Below are 6,000 nucleotides of genomic sequence, written 5' to 3' on the forward strand. Positions count from 1 at the left end.
TGAGGTCGATGCATATCTAGTCATAATAGAAAAAGAAATCTGTTTCAACTGTAGAGATTTTATAGCAGTCACTTGATGGTTCCTGGAAGCCCTACTGTTCCTCTTGGTCTGTGGGAAGACAAGCTGTCACGAGTCTATAGGGACAAATTTGAAGCCAGGGGCTCTCTGGCCACTGGCCCAGCCTTCTCTCCTACTCCCTTACTCTGTCTTCCTCAACAACTTGCCATCATGGCTCCTTGAGGTTGCCCGTGCCTTTGCATTCCCTCTGCTTTTCCCAAACCGCTTCGGACCCTCCTCTTCCATGCAGTCTTTCCTGATAATCCTCTCCCCAAGGCCTCCAGAAGGAAAGAGACTAAATGGAGACAAATCACAACATTAACTGGAAGATCCATGCCCACTCTCAACTGCAGATTTGAACACGCTGTCATCTACAGGTTGCTTATTAATTCTCTGGGGAGAAAGGAGTGGCTCTTTTTGAGCAAAAGCTTCATAAGGAATGAGAAACAAGGAGGCAAAAGAGAAGACTGTGCTAAGAGCTGAAAACATTGAACGTGATAACACAACAAAGGACAGTCTTTTTGTATGTACCATGTAGCCTGGCCCCTGGGCTGATATTGGTGATTTCAGCCACACACACACACAAACACACACGCGCACGCGTGCACAAGTGCACAGTCAGAAGCTAATTTCACCATCAGTGGAGCCTTCTTCAAGTGTACAGATCCGACTCTTTCCTCCTACCTATGACTTGTTTTAATGTCGGGCTCACCCACTAGGTTATCATCTCTTTTAGGGCCGGGATCATGTCTACTAACTTTATTGTACTCATCCAAGCACTGAGTACAGTGCTTTGCTTAGGGTAAGTGCTCAATTAACACCACTGATAGGAAGCAGCATGGTTCAGTGGAAAGAGCCCAGGCGTGGGAGTCAGAGGTCATGGGTTCAAATCCCTGCTCTGCCACTTGTCAGCTGTGTGACTGTGGGGAAGTCACTTAACTTCTCTGTGCCTCAGTTACCTCATCTGTAAAATGGGGATTAAGACTGTGAGCCTCATGTGGGACAACCTGATTACCCTGTATCTACCCCAGCACTTAGAACAGTGCTCTGCACATAGTAAGCGCTTAACAAATACCAACATTATTATTACTGATTAAAGGATTGATTACTCAGGGACTAATTACCAGATGTCAGAGGCAGAAAGGTGAACCTTGGGCTGGAACAAAGATGAAGATCTCTGATATTCTTTAAAGCCATAGTCTTCCTTCCGCGGCATTCTGAGGATTTAATGGGTGCTAACTCCAGGCTTTGAGAAGTGTTCAGGCGACCATCTGCCAGGCAGACAAATTCAGCCTAGAGAGGTTGAGGTGTGTCCCCTGGGGTCAGGACACTTGAATTTGCAAACAACAGGTCCCAGGCTCCCTGGAATCCAGAGATGAAGCCTCCCACCAACCCACTGGGGTGGGTCCTCGAATGGTCAGAACTTCCTCCCTGAGGGGTCTCAGCCCCTGCAGGTCCTCTTCCAAGGCTAAAATGAAAGGCCCCTTCCCCAGCCTCACCACTCTGAGGAAAAGCCCATTTTGGATGAAAGTGTGGGCTGGGTTAAACCTTAGACAAAGTGTAGTGAAACACCATCTTCGAATGAGCCCAGGTTTAAACAAAGCCTGTTCCCTCTGGTTTGCTCATTGCTACTGCCATTTGCAACCCTGCTCGCTCTCTACCACCATGGACTGGCAGCGTGGCTGAAGCCTTTGCTTAAAAAGGCCCCAGGCCTTTCTCGCAGCCCTGGGCCGGGCTGCTCTGCCTGTCCCTTGCACACCTCCACTGGCTGATTTAAATCTGGGTTACAAAAACCCTTTCCATCTGAACTGCAGGCAAGTGTCTCACTGAACACTGACTCCCTTCAGCTCACCCCATGGCACCTTCTTAGGTAGCTGCCTGCCCCACCCTCTCTACGTTTGCCCTGTCAAACTGGGCCAAATCCAACTGCAAGCTCACAGGCCTTTATTTTTCTAAACCTATATAACACAATTATAATTACTATTATTATTTAAAATGTATTTATTTGTTAAGCAGTTACAGGGTGCTAAGGACTACACTAAGAGCTGGGGTAGATACATAATCAGGTTGACTGAGCCCCTGTCCCATGTGGGATTCACAGTCTGAGGCGGAAAGGGCAAACAGGCATTTAATCCCGATTTTACAGATGAAGAAGCAAACACAGAAAAGTGAAATGACTTGTCCCAGGTCACACAGCAGGCAAGTGGCAGAGTCAGAATTAGAATCCGGGCCTGGATTCTTTCCACTGGGCCCCCCTGCTAAGCCCATAAGCTACTAAGCGTGAGTCCCAGCTGGAGGACCTGGGCTACTCCTGGGAAATGGATAAAACTGAGTTGTTCCCCTCAGCGGAGCTCAACAAAAGGACCTCTCTGATGTCATTGGTGGGGATGCGTGGTCTCCATGCCCAATCTCCTTTTGAAAACTCTGAGCAGCCCCTAGGGAAGAGTATCACCCAGAGTCGGTCTACTGCCAGTGGGACGTGAGTCTGACTTCACCATCCAGTTCTAAGAAAGGGGATGATGTTTTTCTCAAAAACTAATTATGGTGGCACAGCCTCAGGCCAACAGCAATGAACAACCAGTGCCACCGTGCCCACTGTCCCCTCAGGAATGACGAGTAAGCCTCCACATAAAAGCCACAACTGCTCCTGGCCGCTCTCAAACTGCCTTCATTAGCCGAACTCCTTTTCACCTCTTTCAGTAATAGGGATTTTTTTGATAACCATGGGTGATATCAGAGCACAAGAATCTGAATGATGGCAGAGGAGTTTTAAGTACAATACATTCCTCTGGCATAAAACACGATGTTCTCTCTCTCTCACTCTCATTTAGAATCATTTATTGAATATTCCATTCCCAGCATAATGACCTCACATGGGTCATCTTAAGGAAGCCCACCCCAACCTACTGCATTTCACCAGGGGAACCCATCAGTTAATCAATAAATGGTACTGATTGAGTGCTTACTGGGTGTAAAGCACTGTACTAACCACTTGGAAGAATACAGTACAGAGTTAGTAGACACATTTCCTGCCCATAACAAGCTTTCAGTCTAGAAACTCCTTTCCTTGCTCTAGGATCATATGAACCATAGAATTCAGAGCAGAGCAGAACTGGGAGTGTACGTGTCATATAAAGACATTCCAACTAAAGACATCCAGTGCCATATCTGTAACCGACAGGGAACAATAGAATTAAAAACAGGGCTGTCAGGTAAAAAAAACTGGACAAAGGGCCACCCACCCCAAAACCTGACATTGACACCCATCACTGGTTGTCAGGACCTTAGTTCAGGAGGTAGACCAGCTGTAGCCCTGGTGCTTGGCATGACCCTGAATATCCCGGGGACTGAGGGAGCTTCCCCGCCTACCCCAGAAACCCTCAGGACAATTCCAGGACAACACCCCACTCGGTGTCTTCTGTCACAGTGGGGAAGGAATTGGTTTTGTTTAGGCTTTTCTGAGAAGCATCTATTTCACGTGCTTCCGCAGAGTGAGTCACCAGCAGGAAGGGGCCGGCCAACACCACCGGGTACTTTTCCATCCCTTTCCAGGATCATCTAACTGACCACATTCTTAGCAACGCAGCCTCAGGCCCCAGGGCTTCGACTGCCACCACGGTGTCTGGACAGCTCCGATGATAAGCCAGGAAGGGGCCACGAAGCCGTGGGGAAGGCTCGAGGAGAGGGGCGCCACAGTCCCTGCAAAGGGTTCTTAAACAGATCATTTCCCTCCAGGCAGCCCTCTGGGCTAGGACAGTGAAGACCAGGAATGGGCAGAGACCAATAACAACGTGACAAGGCTCTAGCTTATTAGTTAGACCCCATGGATCCCCTCCCCTTCCTTCCCAGAAATTACAGCAGAGTGGCAGGTAGAGTGGTCTTCATTGATGGCCCTTGTGGACTGGGCAGATGGGTGGACATGCCATCACATATGCTACATGGGCATATAGTTAACATAATGACATCACATGATGACTTCTACAGAATGCAAAGTCCCTCTAGACTAAGCTCGATGAGAATATGACTAGCAACTCTGTTATATTGTACTCTCCCAGGTGTTTAGTACAGTGCTCTGCACACAGTAAGTACTCAATAAATAAATACCACTGATTGAAGAGAAGGGAGAGGGACTTGCAGGAGGAAAGCAAGGTGCCAGCAAGAGGTTGTTGGTGAGAGAGATGAGAAGGCACAGTGAGTAGGTTGGCTTGAGAGAAAAAAGTGTGCAAGCTGGGATGTAGTAGGAAAGGAGCAAGGAAAAGTAGACGGTTGAGAGCTGATTGAGCACCTTAAAGCCAATGGCCAGGAATTTCCACTTGACGTAGAGAGGGAAGGGCAACACCGGAGGTTTTGGGGGAGTGGGGAATGTGTGGAAAAGGATACTGTAGATAAATGATCCAGGCAGCAGAGTGAATTATGGGCTGGGGATGGGAGAGCCTGGAGGCAGGGAGGTCTGCGAGGAGGTCGATGCACTAATCAAGGGAGGGTAATACAGATGCTTGAACCAGCAAGGTCCTTATGAGCAGGTGGGCCCCTTGCAAGGCCCAGAACTCAATGACAAGGGCCCAGGCAGAAGGAAGCTGAGCACTGTCGGAGCTGGGCCGGATCAGGGAAAGACTGGCTGTCTTACGTAGACACAGACAAATGATCACCCCAACCATAGACCAAATGAAGCAGGACTTACAAGCTCTGGTTTCTGAGTGAACATGTCCCTTGCTTGCCCAGCCGTATCAACTGCTCTCTACCTGAGAGGACACCTTGCCCTCTAAGCACAGGCACAGTCAGTCAATGGTATTTATTGAGCACTTACTACATGTACAGCACTGTACTAAGCACTTGGGAGACAACAGAATTAGCGGGGACAAACATTAATATGAATAAAAGTGTAACAATGACAACCGAAGGCGCTTAGAGACAGGGGGAAATTTCACTGCATATTGGAGATGGTTAAGGCGATTTCATGGTCCTGAGCTCAGAAACCTGTCAATATTTGAAATAAATGTACATTTCTGGAAGAAATCCAAAAGAAATTAAACAACCGCATAGACCCTTTATATATAGAAGAAGCATTTGTTAGGGAGAGATCCAAGCATCTTGCATGTGTGGTGTCTTCACAGTCTCCCTCTGGGCTAAGGAGATAACTGGAAATGCTTTAGTGATTTTATAGATGGATAAAGTGAAATTCGGAGAGAACAAGTGTCTTGCCCAAGGACACACAGTGTGTCCATGGCAAAGCTAGGATTTGTACCCAGATTCTGGGCCCCAGCCCTGGGTTCTTCCTACTTAAGTTGATTTCTGAAAAGACCTCAGATCCATAACTTTTTTAGCCAAACAGAAAGAAGTTGGACCCCCCAGATGGATTTGGGGGACTGTTACCTTTGAGGATTTCTCTCCCAGCCCAGTGTCCCCTCCCTTGGTGCTGATAGGATTAAGACCTTTTTCCCTCCTAGGACAGACCATTGAGCTATGCAGCCAGTCTGCTGCCTTGGCCAAGAAGTATGTGTGGACTCAGTTGAATTGAGTAAAGCCTTCCTGTCTCTCTCTATTTAACCCCTAGGGGAGGCAGTAAGGGTTACTGGGGCATAAACGCAGCCCATTTGCAAATCTAGAAGGTGGCTTTTTTGTTTATTCTTTTTTTTTCTGAAAGGAAACAACTAAAATCTCTGCCAAGCCCCATCCAGTGACCTGCCAACCTGCAATTGAAAGGACCGATTTTAGGTAGGCTACTCTCCCAAGTGCTTAGTACAGTGCCCTGCATACAGTAAGCAATCCATAAATGCAATCGATTGATTGGATTAAAAAAATGCTGCCCAATGCTCGCACCTTGTGGGGCCTGCAGTGTAACTCAATGATAATAATACTCAATGATAATAATAATAATGGAGGCATTTATTAAGTACTTACTATGAGCTAAGCACTGGGGCAGCTATAAGATGGTAAGATACA

The sequence above is a fragment of the Ornithorhynchus anatinus genome, chromosome 13 (genome assembly GCF_004115215.2).
Source record: "Ornithorhynchus anatinus isolate Pmale09 chromosome 13, mOrnAna1.pri.v4, whole genome shotgun sequence".
Lineage (NCBI taxonomy): Eukaryota > Metazoa > Chordata > Mammalia > Monotremata > Ornithorhynchidae > Ornithorhynchus > Ornithorhynchus anatinus.